General features: G+C 37.0%; 1 long non-coding RNA gene across 1 annotated transcript; it reads right to left on the bottom strand.

Moving 5' to 3' along the window:
- Positions 1-2070: 2070 nt before the first annotated feature.
- Positions 2071-5126, bottom strand: LOC148759158 (uncharacterized). Its single transcript, XR_016021354.1, has 3 exons — positions 4806-5126; positions 3514-3651; positions 2071-2097 (listed from the first exon to the last, which is right to left on the bottom strand). It is a non-coding gene; the product is annotated as an uncharacterized LOC148759158 (long non-coding RNA).
- Between the last annotated feature and the right edge of the window lie 12132 nt (positions 5127-17258).

Below are 17258 nucleotides of genomic sequence, written 5' to 3'. Positions count from 1 at the left end.
CAGCTCCCACGCACACTGGCCCCAGCTCCCATTGATGCTTTCTCAACCTGTGCATCCTGCTCCGACCTTCTTTTGCCTCAGCCATTCCATAGCCCATGCCAAAGAGGTCTGCTCCAAACTGAGACCTGACCATGCTGGTCCCCTGCTGAGATGCCCTTGGGAGATTCGATCCCCATCTCCTACCAGCTTACGCATTCATGCCCACCGCACCCGTGTCATTTCCAGTCACCTTGCAGTGTTGTCCCTGTCATACTGCGTGTATGTCTTTCCTTGCTACCCTTCTCATGCTGTCTGCCCACTTCCATTCCCTTCCTCTGTTCCTGGCTTCTATCCTTTTCTTCTTTGAGGCTCAGCTCAGCTGAAACCTCCTCCAGCCATTCTTCAGATTGGGTTGGTTGCCCCATCCCTGTGTGTCTATAATAACATTAGCAGGCTTTGATTGCTGCGCATACAACCTTGCACCCATGGGGCTTTGTTCTGTTTGTTTGTTTTGATCTTTTTTCTTTCTATTCTGTAAGCGACATAGGGAGAAATCACGTATTGAGATTCTCACCCCCATCTCTACCCCAGCTTTATGGCTACAGAGCATAGAACAGTGGCTCTCTCATTGAAATCAATCAATAAATGCTTCTTAATTATCAAATGTGTGTGTGTGTGTGTGTGTGTGTGTGTGTGTGTGTGTGTGTGTGTGTGTTTGGGATATGGCGGAGGTTAACAGTTGTCCAATTATCTATTGCTATTAATCCACTTAATTGAACCCTTATCTCTAAAAACTCTGTTTGCATAGGAGCATTTCCATTTATCTGCTTCATAATGGTACTGCAATGTGGTAACAGAAAGATGAAAATTATTAGTGAAGCGGTCTAAGACTAAATCATTCATATCAATGTGTATCTATCAACAATTTATACCTTAAAATTTCATAGTCAACACAATGCCTTTACTCACAGGAAAGCACCTCACAGGTCTAAGTTTTATTGGCTGGATACAATGTATGCTTTTAAGCTGTTAGAGCAAATACATTTGTAATCTATATATTTTTAATATTCAGCTAGTTTTCAACATTCAGCCATCATCAAATATTTGAACACTGAATTTTCTTTCAGGAAATTTGAAAACTATCTTTCTGGATACTTATTTCTCTTTCTGATTTATCCTTTTCATACTGGCATATTCTTCCTTCCAATTGATTCAATTTGTTGACTGCCTCCTTATGTCTCTCTTTCACAATACGATCTTGTTTTTCACATTCAGCTTGAAGCGCTTTTTTGAGCTGCTGAAGCTGCTCTTGAATATTCATTCCTGAGTTTTCCTTATTGTCACTTTTGTTGAACGCATCACCCAGTTGCCGTGGAAGAAGCATCTTTCCACTTTGCAGGTCAGAACCTTTCTCCTTTGGGGAGTCCGGCTCTCCAGTATATGTGCTCACTTTTCCTTGTTTCCTTTCATGCATGTGTTCAATGTCCTCCTCTTGACACTGAGTTTGGTTTGGGTCTTTCAGTACAGGTTCAAAAACCAATGTCCTTTCTCTGACAGCATATCTAGTGTGAGGGAGCTCAGTGTCTAAGCTATTGGATTTACTTTGAGCTTTAGAAAGTTGCTGAAAAAGAATCTCAGTGTTTTCTTTTAGGTTACACCTAGCAAACCTGATTTTGTCCATGAAATGCAAGCATTCATCTCTTGATCCCTGGAAAGCATTTTGTGGGTGTCTTATTAATTGCTTACAAAGCTCATAATGATGGAGAGAAGCACTAGCCAGCATATAAAGGTCGGATTCCGCTTCTATTTTCAATCTTTCTTTGCTTCGACTTTCATTCTCCAGTTGAGAATTCAGCATTGTATTGTCGGCTGTTGGAACATTAAGCTGTCTGTTATATTCAAATACTGTTTTTGTTAGTGTTTTGTCATTCAGTTTTATCATCTTTTGAAGACGGTCATCCTTTTGTTTTACATTTGCAGTGTCCTCAAGTATTTTTTTTCCATTTCCTGATTCTGAGGTTTCAGTGTGTCCAGTTGCAGTCTTAGTATGGCGATTTCATCCCGCAACATCTGATTTTCACGCAACAGGTCTTTTTCTTTTTCGTAACTCTCAGAAACCTAAGTAAAACAAAGGAGACTTGTAGCTAGCACTCAATGAAACGGCATATCATGATATCGTCTGAAATTAAAGAAGAACCTAAATGTTTATATAATGAAAAGGTTGTAGTAAGTGGATATCCCATTGGAAAAATACAACATTGAATGCAAACCTCCAACTTTATACAAGCATAAATTCCCCAGAGTTAAAAAAAAATTAATGTAAGATGCTGAATCCATGAAAGTGAAAAAGAGAACTTTAAAATCATAAGAGAATTTTAAGAGTCTCAGAACTGGAAAGGCAGCAAACCCAGAAGGCATGAAATAAAAGAGTAAGAAGTTTGACTACATTTTAAAATAGAGGTTACCGTCTGAATATACACCTATCCCACAGTAAGAGTATTCACTCTGCATATATTTGGACTGATTACATTTCCTAGAATTCTTTTTCCAAGAATACTCAAAATATATTTTACCTTTCTAATATTTTCAGAGTCACCTATAAGATTAAATCTACTAATCACTGATAAATCTAGGCATTGCGCTAAGCACTTCTTTATACATCAATGAACTCATTTCGTTATCACAATCTCGAACAGAATGATTAAAAAGATGAGCAAGGTCAGGATTTTCCCCAGGACTTTGGACTCTACAATAGTATGCTTGCTGCTCTTCTAGTGTAAACATATAAATTCAAAAGACGCCTTAGATTTCAAAATACTCAGGGAAAATAAGCTAAAAATTATAGAGCTCTTCTTAGAAAATAGTGAGATTATTTGCTGCTGCAATAAGTGTTATTTCCCTTTCATGATGTTGAAAGGAGAAATAAATGTGAAATAGGGGAAAATACACTGACTTCTTTGAATAAAATACTCACCGCTAAATTATCACTAAGTATGTATCGTGGCATCCAATATCTTCAAAAGTTCCTAGTACTGAAGTAGGACTCTACTGGGAGCAAATTGTTCCTTTTCTCAAAAGCAGGACAAGGAGATCTAAAAGACGGTCTCTGACCTGGCTATGCTTCTACTCCTTACAATCAGTGGAAGTGAAAACTAACCTCTCTGCTAACACAGCAAGGGGATGAAATCCCTGCCTCAAACTGAAACTTCTGTTCTCAGTAGCAATAGATTTGAGATTGTAAAAAGCTCATTGATCCATGTAAAAAGTATTGAAAGCCTCCCCTATAGATGAGACATTGGGAACGTCACTACTTGATTGTTGGACATAAATGGATTTCAGTCAAGAATATCATTTATTGCAATGGACGGAAAATCTCACTTCCCCTAAAATACACACACACACACACACACACACACACACACACACACACACCTTTAACATCCTCTAGAATTCCCATAGGTACAACATTGGTTTTCAAAATATGTCCATACACAAATACGCACACACGTATTTGAAAATAACTAAACAAAATACCTCAGAATTCATTTTCTTAAGATTTATTTTTGTCTCCTTTTGTTGTTGAAGGCAATTGGTCAGAATTGCATCTTCTAATATTCTGTTGTCCTGTTCTTGAGAAAGTGGCCTCTGCGTGTCGTTTTCCTTTTGTACAACCTAGAGAATCGAATAGGAACAAAGAAAAATTAGAATGTAACTAAAATTTAACTGTTAAAAATCTTAATCTACGTTTACTTATTCCTAAATTATTGGATTGTAACTAGAGAGTGAAAAATAAGTTGCCTTAGTCTAAATTAGAAGAAAAACATGAACCCGCAAAACTAATTTTGTCACCGTTTGCACTAAACAATCGCTTATATGTTAAACCCACCCCAAAAATGAAATAGTAAATGATTTTTAATGTCACAGAGGCTTCCTCACTTAAAATAGTTCACCACACCACATCTTAAATAGTGAGCCCCTATAGTGAATTTAAGAATATCTTTTGAAGATTAATAACTGGAGAATAGGCAAACTTTAATTAGGAGCCCACATCATTAACATCAATCAGTAAGAGAAGTAAATTCCTACATATTAATACAAATTATACACTATGATAGTGTTATACATTGACATAGTTATCTGTTGCATCCAATTCTAACTTATTCAACACCCACTAATAAGAGCAGATCAAAAATTAAGTCACATTTACTGATTTCCTACACTGAAATGAAAGGAATTAGAAAGTTATTGTTTGTGCCCTAATAACCAAAGGTCCCATCCTGGAAGGCGTGATTCTCTTAAAAGTCAGTTGAGTTGATTGCATGACCCCATTCTCTCTCTGAATGTAGACTCAGACGTCCATTACACAGAGGTCACAAGGAAGAATCCATCTCTAACCTTGGCCTTAGTGACAAGCCATAGGGAACTGCACATTTTGAACCACTGACTCCTTTCACGTGAGCCCGAATCAGTGGCCATCATTTTCACATGGTTCATAATTTCAACTGTCTCATCACGTGATTCAATATTTGATGTTACTTTCTTTATTATGTAAGGGAGTTATAAAAATTAAAGGAGCAAACAATATTCAGGACTTTATTATTATTATTGTTTGCCTCAATTCAAGGATAAAGTTGAGCTGTGAATATGTATAGATGCTAACAATATTTTAAGTTTTCTAACTAGTTCAAATGTTATACATATCATTCAATTATGACCGTGTGACTCTAAAAGGCTAGCTTGAAAGGTAATTTCAATTGGATTCTATTATATTATTAAAGCACAGAAAACCATATTATACTAGAAATTTAAGCTTAATTTTTATATACACGTGTGTAGTTCTTTTCATTTCCATCAAGCCTCGCTTGCCCTTCCTCCGATGTCATTCCTAGGTGTTGTCCTGCTGACAAGTCTACATATTAGTTAAAACGAACTACTTAGAACAGTCAGATAAAAGCTATCATCTTTATAGATACAGAAAATAACATCTTATCAATTGAGAGTTCAAATTAAGCGTAATCTTTTCCTGAATACTTTACTTTACTTAAGAAATACTTCTAATTAGCTCACACTTCAACAAACCATTTGGGTAATATGTCACAAAGTAAAAGGCATACAAACGTGTCAAAAATGAATCCACCAATTCATTCATTGAACATCGATGGAAAAACAATCAGAAACAAAACGCAATTTAGAAATACAGGACAAACATATCGAATCGCACTATATACTCTGTTCTCTACCTCGTAATTGTACCTTTTGAACAACACTCTAAGATTCAACTGCAACGTCATTCATTGTTTCCACAATGACTGTTACTTCTGATGCATTTATCTGTGTACACCCTTCCTTATATCTGAAATGTTTTCCTCTACTATTCTGAAAATTTCTTTTCACCATTGAGGATTCAGCACTGGGGTTTAAGGAAGAAGGGAGAGAAGAGGAGACAGACTGCGGACACAGCTGGGAAGGAAGTGCTATGCACTAAATTTTCAATGAATCCCAATACTGCTGCAAAAGTCAATTCTAAACTATATAATGCCATAGAAAATCCAAGAAATATTTGATTGTTGGTTTCAAAGGTGCTTTTTCATTTACAACTATCAGTTTTAACTGATAGTTGTGAAGTCAGAATATAAAACTAAAGCTAAGAAATTATGTTTTGTTTCACTAGGCAACCTTTAGATCTTTCTGAAGTTTGCCCATCTGGTCCCTATGTGGTACATATAATCCTGCTGCCCACTCCCCAGTGTACGCTAAATACTAGTCTAAAGGAAATCACCCTTTCACCTCATTCTCTTTCTTATTTCCATATGTTACTGTGCTTCAGGAAGAATGGCAATGTCTTGCTAAAAGTCATTCTGTTTGGTTGTAAGTTGCATAAACAGACTAAACATAAAGTAGACTTTGCCACAAAATGACTGTTGGAAAGTCAGAACTATGATGGGGCTACATAGAGGTGGGCGGGGTTGAACACTTTCTGTATCTTTATTTCCTTCTTTGCTTTCTCTGTTTTCTGGTAGCGGTGATTCACACAAGTCATGGAGCCTATGATTACCTAACAGAAACACACCTACAATCTGAGTCTTTCGTTTGTCTATTACGGTCATCTGTCCAAACTCTGTGGATGCTGACAGAGGTTTGCTCATCGAGTGTGATGCAAACGGCCTTTTATCACCAACTTTCCAATCCCCGGATCTCTGACAAGTTTCATGATTGGAGGTCAAAGAAGTAGAATCCCAGTCTTAATTCTGGGATTATGTTTTCGTTTATTAGGATTTAAAATTACACAAAGTTGACTATCTTGTAAACTTCCTTTTTCACGGAAGCAGTCACACATCCTCCTTTCCTCCAAACACTACTCCTTCAGAGCACATTTTATTTTAGGTGTCCTATACTTGCCATTTACATAGGTAAGTTTAATTAACTATTGTCACGCAGCAATTTCTATTACATAATGTGTTTCCAATTAAAAATTTATTTCTTAATATTTAAGATGGTGCAGGGTATGATTTTTTTTTGTTATTATCAAAAGTTATGTGTAACCACTTAAGTTTAAATATGTGTGACAAGCATGGGTTTACAAAAACTTTTAATGAATGGTACTACTTCAAATAAGAAAATACTTATTATAAGAAAATGGTCTTTTCTAAATGCTCCAATATCTTCAGAATTCATTTTTTTAAGCCTTAGATAAACAGATATTCATATGACAAATGACAGTCTTGGGTGACTTTATTGTTTCCAAGGAAAAATAGGATCAAACTAGGTCCACATGAGCTCCAAAGAACACAGGGCACCATGAGACAGAAAATGAATGTATAACAAAACGACTTTCTTTTTGTTTTTTAAACAATATTCTCAGCTTAAAACTTTTTAAGACAAGTGAAAGAAACCACAATTGTAGAAGTGAAGCTTTAAAACCTGTTTCATCAATTGACATTCAGGAAGCCCGTACATCATTTAAAACGGTGGTTTTCAATGTCATGTGAGAATCCGTGAAGTCCCAAGATCTGCCAGTTGAGGGGCCCGAAAAGGTCAAAACTATATTCACAGAAATACTGAATGTCATTTGCCATTTTCTCCCTCATTCTCTTCTAAGTACGGTAGAGTTTTCCAAGGCTGTGATATCACAGCTCTGATGGTAACATCATAGGTCTGATGGTGACTGGCTCGTAGCTCTAATGGCTCATGGAATGCATGCCTGTGTGTGCTCGTATGTTAAACTTTTCAGTTTTTATTTCTAATATACTTTTCAGTTTTTATTTCTAATATTGTAACTATCAATGGAGACTACCGACTTAAAAATATTCTTTCGAATTCTCAATAATTTTTAATAGCATAGAACCATCTCAAGGCACAAAAGCTTCAGAATTACTGTTTTCAAAGATTGTGGCTATCAAGTATTCATTACGATTAATTACATCTCCCATTTTTAATAATCGAAGACACCATAAGCTCACGTACACGCACAGCCAATGTCTGCTCAGCAGAACATCTGGTTGTCTTAAGACCATCAGTGTTACAACACTAACAGGAAGTACAGTTAATAAACAATTGACATGGTAGCAACTGAGGCTTACTTGGGTAAACATAAAAATTCAAAGAACCATTTGAAAACACTGGTAAAATCTTCCAGTGTGATAATTGACCTCTGGTAGCCACTATTAAGTACAGGGATTCCAAACTGGTACATTTAGTGTATCGAAAAAATGGAGAAATATCTTAGTAAAGTCACAGTTTTAAAATCTCATTTTCTTATTCCTGTAAATACCTTTTCTCAAACATTGATACCAACAATGACATCACGTTTATGTCAAATCCTTCAATTAAATTTGTAACAAAAGAAAGGAATTCTGAATAGAAGACTGCAAGCATGTCAAATGTCCTCGCCTACTCCTTCCCAAAATTAAACTGGTGTTACAAAGTGCACCTGGTCTGAAGGGTTGCACGTCGTCCATTCCTACAGCTTCGTCAGGAACAGGATCTTTCTCTTCAATTCTCAGCTGAAGGGGTTACAAAACAAGATGATTAGTAACTAATGGACACTTTATACCATCTCTAGTTAACAATTCAGGATAGCAATATTAATGTTATAACCTCCAAGAAAAGGACTTTTTGAAAAATTGGTATTTAAGCAAATATTAGGTTGGTGCAAATGTAATTGCAGTTTTGCAATGGTTTTAACCTTTTAAACCACAATTACTTTCGCACTGACCTAATATTTTGATAAGTGTACTTGATATAACTGTTAAATGTTTCAATGACAGATTTGTTTTTTAGTGTTAAAACAAGATACTTGCTTGACATGGTAAGAAACGTTGGTGTATATCCTATTGAGTCTAAACAGAACATTTTAGAACCTACTTCATCTAAGTCAACAAGAGCTTGGAAAAACCGAACTGTTATTTGACAACAATATTGATAGAAAAAATGATTGAACAAAGTGGCAAAGTGATAAGAAAAACTTTTCATTAAATTACGTTTCAATAAATAATAGGAAAAATGTTACATATAGTTATGCAACATTTCAAAAAAGTATAAGAATTTCTAATCAGGAAAAAATAAGAACATTTATTTATTATAATCATCTAAAATGTACCAGACACTTACTATGCACATTTTATTTCTTTCCCACAAAAAACAACAAATATAAAAATGGTTTGATGATGGTTACCCCACTCCTGCTTGGGGGCCATTCCAAGATATTAGAATAAAATGATGGACAGGTGCGATCCATTGTTGTCTCTGTCCAGCAGGTTTTGCTCCTAGATATTCACACGACTGGCTCCTTCTCATGCTTCACTTGGCAGTTTTTGTCACACTCACAAAGATCTTTCCTGACCACTGATATTCCACTCCCACTCCTATTCCAAGTACAACTATGCACACCCCCCCCACCGCATGACAATATTCTCTAACCCAGCATTCACCACACTCTTTAAATGAAGCACATATAATGGACTTATAGTGACTTATAATGGACTGTTGTTCACTTGGTTTCCTGCGCCTATAACTACAGGTGAACCCCTCAATTTTTCCATTCAGTGTCTAAATCGCCAGCACATAGTTGGTATCCAACTAGAAATTTACTCAAGGTGAAAACATTGAGCTCGCACCAACAAGCCTCAAGTACCAAAACACTACACATCTACAGGGTATCGCCAATCACAGTCTCCTGAAACTTAACATTCCCCAGATTAGAAATCCACACGCCCCTTCTAACTTTTCCACTCTGTTCTTGACACTACTGCCATTTGATTGTCCTTCAGGGTTATAAAACGTGTCCCCGATATTTACTAAGTCATTGTATTCCCACTGTGATCATTGTGTTTTACATTCTATAGCTCCCTTTACAGTTTTCGAAGTGTTTTCACATTTGTTACCACATTTGTGCATTCCACACACCTGAAATGTAGTCATTAGTACCATTATGACAAATGAGGGCACTGACATCTGACAGGTTAAAAAGAAGTTTCCCCAAGACCCCATAGCTAGTAAGTGAGCCATCCAGAATTCTAGTCTGTTCTCATCATCAAACACAGTGTCTGTACCAGCAGGCAGCAGTTGCCTATATCACAAGATCACACCTTTCTTATGTCTTTCCACAGCTGTCATCTCACATTGGCTCATCATTACTTTGTACTTCTATTACTACAAGTACAGTTGCCATCAAGTTACTCAATGCATGCTATTTTAACTGAACAAGACAGTTGTTACATAGTAAAGCAGCGCTCAGCCAAATTGTTGTTAGTGTAATCCAACATATTAGTATTCACCATGCTTTTCATACCGTAAAAAGTTCCTTGTGGATTTATTTGACAGTAGAAATATAGTAATACTTTGATGTCCCAGAACTTTTCAAGTTACAAATTACAAGCAAACCCTAATATCCAAATTCTTTCTTTCTGAGTCTCATTAGGACATTTACACATCCACAAAAAACACAAAATCATGCATTTGGGCATAGTTCAAGCTGGAATAATTCTTTAGCTTTTAGGTAAACTTCATTTCAGTACCCAAACTGATTCCTTATGACTTGGAAGCCTTAGTGTTTTATACTATTCTACACTGACTTCCTTAAGTGAAACTTACAAGTTAGCAGAATTATACTACGCTGTCTTATTAGATTAACCCCATAGCCAGTTTATTAATTATAAGTATACCATAAAAAAATGGTTCGTATGGGGAAATGTAGAGGTGAGAAAGTAAAGTCAAAGCACACCTTTTCATTTTAACATCACAGAATGGTGATATTTAAAATAATAATCACAATAATAATCATATTGAAAGACACTACCTCAGAATGCCAAGGTGATTCTATATCTTCTCCTTGTCCTAATCCTAATGATGACTTTTAACTATAAAATGTAGTCACAGGCACATTAATGTGAACATATATTACTATGCATTTTAAATACACATTCAGTCATGCTTATTTCCATAAAAGTAATAGCAGAAAAGAATTTCAGGGGGTCAAAGCATTTGCAAGAAGAAGCAGTTGTTAATAGTGGGGATACTTTTGCAAAAAAAGATAGGAAAGAATGCTTAAAAGAAGTGAATATCACATTTGGGTCGACACATGTTAGATTTGTTTATAGCAGAGCTTAAGCTAGAAAGAATTCATAGATAGTCACTAAATTACCACGTATATTATCCTGGTGTGCACTGTCAACACAAGTCAAATTATCATTGTTTGTTTGGTCTTGTGGAGCACTTTCAATAATAGCCACACGATTTTCTCTTTTTCCAATTGCCGGCTTGGTTGCTTCTTTCTAGTAAAAAAAAAAAAAAGAAAGAAAGAAAAACCCAACTTCAGAAAACATCATATTCATTTACTCGTTCACTCACTCACTCAGTCCATCCATCGGTGGGACAAGAAAACTTTACTGTAGGCAACAAATCATAGGCACAGACCCAGGGGAAGCTGGAAATACAAATGAAACATTTTGTCCTACATTCTAGTAGGAGTAGAGATATTATAATACAGGAAAAAATAAGAACAGAAAAGTACCGCTCGCTGCTTGTACACCTGAAGTGAATAAAGTATCGTAAGGGCATCACATAAAAGAGACAACAATCAGTTGTGCCCGGCAAGCTCAGCAGATGCGGCAAAGATAGGGCTGCATCTCGACAGTTATACGAGGGCTGAGGGAAGGCATGAAGGGGAATCCAGAAGGGCAGAGGGAGCAAAAGCCTGAGGATGAAACAACATGTTGCAAGTGAGGGCCGCAAAGGGATGGGGTAAGCCTGGAACACTGAGAATGGGATGGAGATACCGCTGCCGTTTCAGAACCAAATCAAAGAAGGCACGTGTCATGCTAGCATATGAATTTTACCCTCACATACTGGGGAGTCACCCAGTAAGCAGAGGTGTTGCATCATCACAACTCTGTTTTAAGACAGTCAATAAGGCCGCAACTTATGCTATTGAGGACCTCCGTTTCTTTCTAGTATCCTATGCATCATCCTGTCTTGTGTCACAGCATAGCCTCTCCCAGGGGCCTCCAAACCCACAAAGGCAGCTACCAAAAGTAGGTCAGTTTGTGGCTTCTATTAGGTGGCTCCGGGTTGGGCACAAGCAGCAGCTGACCTGGGCCTGCCCCACAGCCCCTCCCAAGAGGCCCCAAATCCAACACACCTGGTGATCAGCTTCAGCAACACCAGAACAACACCCAATTAGCTCCACAAATGACACGCCCAAGCAATGGACTGAGCAGACACCAGAGCCGTGCTACAGCCGATCCCACTCTGTGACATCAGCCCACACACATCAGCTCATCTACTGTAGTCACAGCCAGTCGTCCTGAGCGTCCATTCCACACACTGATGCGCCAACAGCAATAAGGCTCAAGTACAACAGGAGGGCACACACCACCCACACGAGCTTCTGGAACTCCTGGCTCCGGTGACCAGGGAGACTGTACCACTGGACACACAGGACACCTGTTATATGAGCCAATGCTGCCAAGATGAGGAGAATTAGCAGATCTACATAATACATAGAAACAAACACAGAGAGGCAGTGAAAAAACAAGAGAGAAAGAAACATTTCCCTAATGAAAGAACAGGATAAAACTCTAGAAAAAGAGGTAAACCAAATGGAGACAAGCAATATACCAGATACAGAGTTTAAAATACTAGTTATAAGGATGCGAGATGAAATGAGGGGAAGAATCCATAAAGTAGGTAAAACTTCAACAGAGAGACAGCAAATATAAAAAGGACATAGAAATCCTTAAAAAAAAAAGTCTGAAATGAAAAATACAGTATTAAAATGAATAATTTATAGATGGAATCAGCAGCACATTTGGTGAAGCAGAGGTTCCAATAGTGATTTGGTAGACAAGGTAGCAGAAAACACCCAATCAGATCAGAAAAAAGAAATTTATATAAAGAAAAAAATAAAGACAGAGAATACTTTAAGGGATGTCTGGGACAACATCAATTACAACAATTCGTAAGAGTATCAAAAGGAGAAGAGAGAGAGAGAGAGCAAGGAATTGAAAACCTATTGGAATACACAATGATGGAAACCTTTCCTAACCTGGAGAAGGAAATACACACACAAGCGCACGAAACACAAAGAGTTCCAAACAAAATGAACCCAAATAGGCTCACACAAAAACATATCATAATTAAAATGCCAAAGGGTAAGGACAGAGAGAGGATATTAAAACCGTCAAGAGAAAAGTAGTTAGTCACGTACAATGGAGATCTCATAAGATTGTCAGGTGATCTCTCAATAGAAAATTTGCAGGTCAGAAGAGATTGGAAAATATTGAAAGTGATGAAAAGCATAATCTACAACCAAGATTACTGTATCCAGCTAGGCTTTTATTTAGAATCAATGGAGAGGTAAAGACTTTCCAGAGATAAAGACGGTGGAGTTCAGCACCAACAAGCCAGTATTACAAGAAATGTGAAACGAGAAGGAGGAGGAGGAGGAGGAGGAGGAAAAACAGAAAGAGGAGGAAAAGGAGGAGAATGAGGACGAAGAGGAGGAGAAGAAATATGAATAATAAAATGGCAATAATCACATACCTATAAATAATTACTTTAAATGTAAATAGGTTAAATGCTCCAGTCAAGACATAAGGTGGCTGAATGGATAGGACTACAAGACCCATATATATGACATCAAACTGAAAAATTTTTGCACAGCAATGGAAACCATCAACAAAATGAAAACACGACCAGACGAATGGGAGAAGATATTTGCCAATCATATATCGGATAAAGGGGTTGATATCCAAAACATATAAGGAACTCATAAAACTTAACACTGAAAGACAAATAATGCAATTAAAAAATCTTAAGAGTACCTGAATAGACTTTTCTCCAAAGAGATCACACAGATAGCCAAGAAACATACGAAACCATGCTCAGTGCACTAATCATTAGAGCAATGCAAATTAAAAACACAATGAGCTATCACCTCACAACTGTCAGAATCGCCATCATCAATAAATCAACAAACAACAACTGTTGGTGAGGATGTGAAGGGAACCCCCATGCGCTGTTGGTGTGACTGCAAATCCGACCAGCCACAATGGAAAACAATATGGAAGTTCCTCAAAAGTTTGAAAACAGAACTACCATGTGGCACAGCAATCCCACTTCTGGGCTTTTCTCCACAGAAATCCAAAACACTGATTTGAAAACATGTATGCATCTGTATGGTCCTTGTCACATTATTTACAATAGTACAGATAAAGAAGCAACCGAAGTATCCATTGTCTTGGATAAAGAAGAAGTGGTATATATATACAACAACATACTACTTGGCTGTTACAAAGAATGAAATCTTACAATCTGTGACAATGTGGGTCGACCTAGAGGGTATTATTCAAAGTGAAATAAGTCAGACAGAGAAAGACAAATATCACATTATTTCACGTATTTGTGATATCTAAAAAAAAATAAATGGACATAGAAAAGAGAAACAAACTCATATGTGCAGAGAACGAACTGATCGTTGCCCAGTTCGAGGATTGTTGGGGGAATGCTTGACAAGGTAAAAGGATTAAGTAGTACAAATTGGCAGTTATAAAATAGTCATGAACATGTCAATTACAGTACAAGGAATAAAGTAAAAAGATTGTAATAACTAAGTATGTTGTCAGGGATACCAGACTAATCGGGCTACCAGTTTATACATTATATAAATGCCTAACCACTATGCTGTACACCTGAGGCTAACATAATATTCAACGTCAACTCTAACATAAATGAAAAACTTCACATTTAAAAAACAAAAACAAAAAAAATTCTGAAATTTGGTATTTTACTATATGGTTTTCAAGAATGTCTGCTTCTAAAATTGGTTATTATTTTATGCAAAACATGCACTCCTCAATTAGATAAAGACATTTAAATATAGTCATAATGCAATGATTTAGAACATAGTGGAATCCCTTTACAATATGGGGTTTGATTCCCAAGAAATGATTCCCAAGGTTAAGGAGAAATCACATCTCACACTGTGAATGTTTAGTGAGATGATTGCTACTTTTTTTCAACAACAAAAAATGTCTTAATTCAATAATGCTGTCTCGTAATCCTCTCTTACTTTTTGTTTTTGTTTTTTTGTTGTTGTTGTGTTGCATGAGTTCCTTGTATATTTTGGATATTAGCCCCTTATTAGAGGCACTGTTTGCAGAAATCTTCTCCCATTCAGTTGGTTGCCTCTTTATTTTGTCGATGGTTTCTTTTGCTGTGCAGAAGCTTTTAAGTTTCATATAGTCTCATTCATTTATTTTAGCTTTTACTTACCCTGCCTTTGGAGTCAAATTCATAAAATGCTCTTTGAACCCAAGGTCCATAAGTTTAGTACCTATGTTTTCTTCCATGCAGTTTATTGTGTCTGGTCTTATGCTTAAGTCTTTGATCCATTTTGAATTAACTTTGGTACATGGTGACAGACAGCAGTCCAGTTTTTCTTTTGCACATCACTTTCCAATTCTCCCAGCACCATTTACTGAAGAGCCTACCTTTTCTCCATTGTATGTTTTGTGCTTCTTTGTCAAAAATTATCTTTCCATATTTATGTGGTTTTATTTCTGGGTTCTCAATTCTATTCCATTGGTCTACGTGTCTGTTTTTCTGCCAATACCATGCTGTTTTGATTATTGTTGCCCTGTAATACAAGCTAAAGTCATGGAGTGTGATAACCTCCAGCATTGTTCTTTTTTCTTAAGATTGCTTTGGCTATTCAGGGCCCTTTCTGGTTCCAAACAAATCTGATGATTTTTTTGTTCCATTTCTTTAAAAAATGCCATTGGGATTTTTTTTATTATTATTAAATTTACTGAGGTGACAATTGTTAGTAAAATTACATAGATTTCAGGTATACAATTCTGTATTACATCATCTATAAATCCCATTGGGATTTTGATGGGGAGTGCATTGAATCTGTATATTGCTTGGGTAATATGGCCATTTTAACTATGTTGATTCTTCCAATCCATGAGCACGGAATGTCTTTCCATTTCTTTGTGTCTTCTTCAATTTCTTTTAAATATGTCTTATAGTTATCAGCATATAGGTCTTTCAATCCTTGGTTAAGTTTATTCCTAGGTATTTTATTCTTTTTGCTGCAATTGCAAAAGGAATTGTTTTTTGCACTTCTTTTTCTGAAATTTCATTGATAGTATATGGGAATGCAATGGACTTTTGTACGTTGATTTTGTAGCCGGCAACTTTACTGTATTCGTTGATTGTTTCTAATAGCTTTTTGGTGGAGTCTTTAGGGTTTTCTATATATAGCATCAGGTCATCTGCAAAGAGTGACAAATTTAACTTCTTCATTCCTAACTTGGATGCCTTTTATTTCTTTCTTTTGCCCTATTGCTCTGGCGAGGACTTCCAACACTATGTTGAAAAGCAGAGGTGATAGGGGACAGCCCTGTCGTGTTCCTGAACGTAGAGCAAAGGGCTTAAGTTTGTCACCATTAATTACGAGATTAGCTAAGGGTTTGTCATATATAGCCTTTATTAAGTTCCAGTATTTTCCTTCTATACCTATTTTATTAAGTGTTTTAATCATAAATGGATGTTGTATCTTGTCAAATGCTTTTTCTGCATCAATTGATATAATCATATGATTTTTTTCCTTTATTTAGTTTAGGTGATGTATCACATCAATGGATTTGCAGATGTTGAACCATCTTTGTGCTCCTGGGATGAACCCCGCTTGGTCATGATGAATAATCTTTTTAATGCGTTTCTGCATTCGATTTGCTAGAATTTTGTTTAGGATTTTTGCATCTATATTCATCAGAAATATTGGTCTGTAGTTTTCTTTTTTTGTGTTATCCTTACCAGGTTTTGGTATCAGGGTAAAGTTGGCCACATAAAATGAGTTGGGGAGTACTGTCTCTTCTTCAATTTTTTGGAAGAGTTTGAGCAGGAACTAAAACTCAATTATATTTACTATACAGGTAACAGAGCTGAGTTCACTGAGGTTTTATAGCTCTTCCAAGGTCACTTAAGAGGCACAACCAAGTAGCAAGGATGACTCCAAACCCAGACCTATAGGACCATAAAGGGATGACTGAATATTTAGGCTTCAATATTGGATCATTTTGCAAAGCACACTAAAAAGACTAAGAAATCTCGCCTAGTTATTGCATGTTCTGAGACTGTTTTAAGCATACCATTAACCTCTAGCGGGGGCAAAGCCGACGTCAATAAGAGACAAGTGTATCCCCACTCCACCTCTGTAGGGCCTATCACCTGGGCAAACAGAACTCTCTTCTCATGACTGGCTACATGCTACAGGCAAACATTTTCTTTTACACATTTCATGAAGAAGATGATAAGCCTTTTCACGAAACCCTGCAGTCAGTGAAGACGAGGAGAGAGAAGTCCACTCTCTGATGTCTCACTGCATCATCACGACTAAGAGTGCTCTCCCAGTGCCCATACAAGAAAAGGCAACCAAACACACTAATGCAGGGTGGTACTTCCTCCCGATCCAACAGGAGGCGGCACCTGGGCTCTCTGGGGGTCCCCTGGAACCAAGAGACCGGCGACCTGCCTTTGGTCTAAAGGTACTTGTAGGAAATCAGAGATGGAGCTACTACTGATGGGACAGCAGGCCCCCAACAGTGTCACCTGTGTGACGTCTCCCTAGGGCAGCTAGCACAAGGAAAGGCATTCTCATGAGATTCTTTAATGAAGATGGCAATGTTGGGAAGTAAAAAAACACTGATAAAGTACAATATTCAAGTGTGAGCCGTTGAAGTCACCAATGTGCCCCATATCCCAATTCGTTTAGC

Source organism: Rhinolophus sinicus, chromosome 1 (assembly GCF_057876585.1).
Source record: "Rhinolophus sinicus isolate RSI-liver-muscle chromosome 1, RSI-T2T, whole genome shotgun sequence".
In the NCBI taxonomy this organism is placed as follows: Eukaryota; Metazoa; Chordata; class Mammalia; order Chiroptera; family Rhinolophidae; genus Rhinolophus; species Rhinolophus sinicus.
Note: the sequence above shows the minus strand (reverse complement) of the source record. Positions and strands in the feature narration are given on the sequence as shown.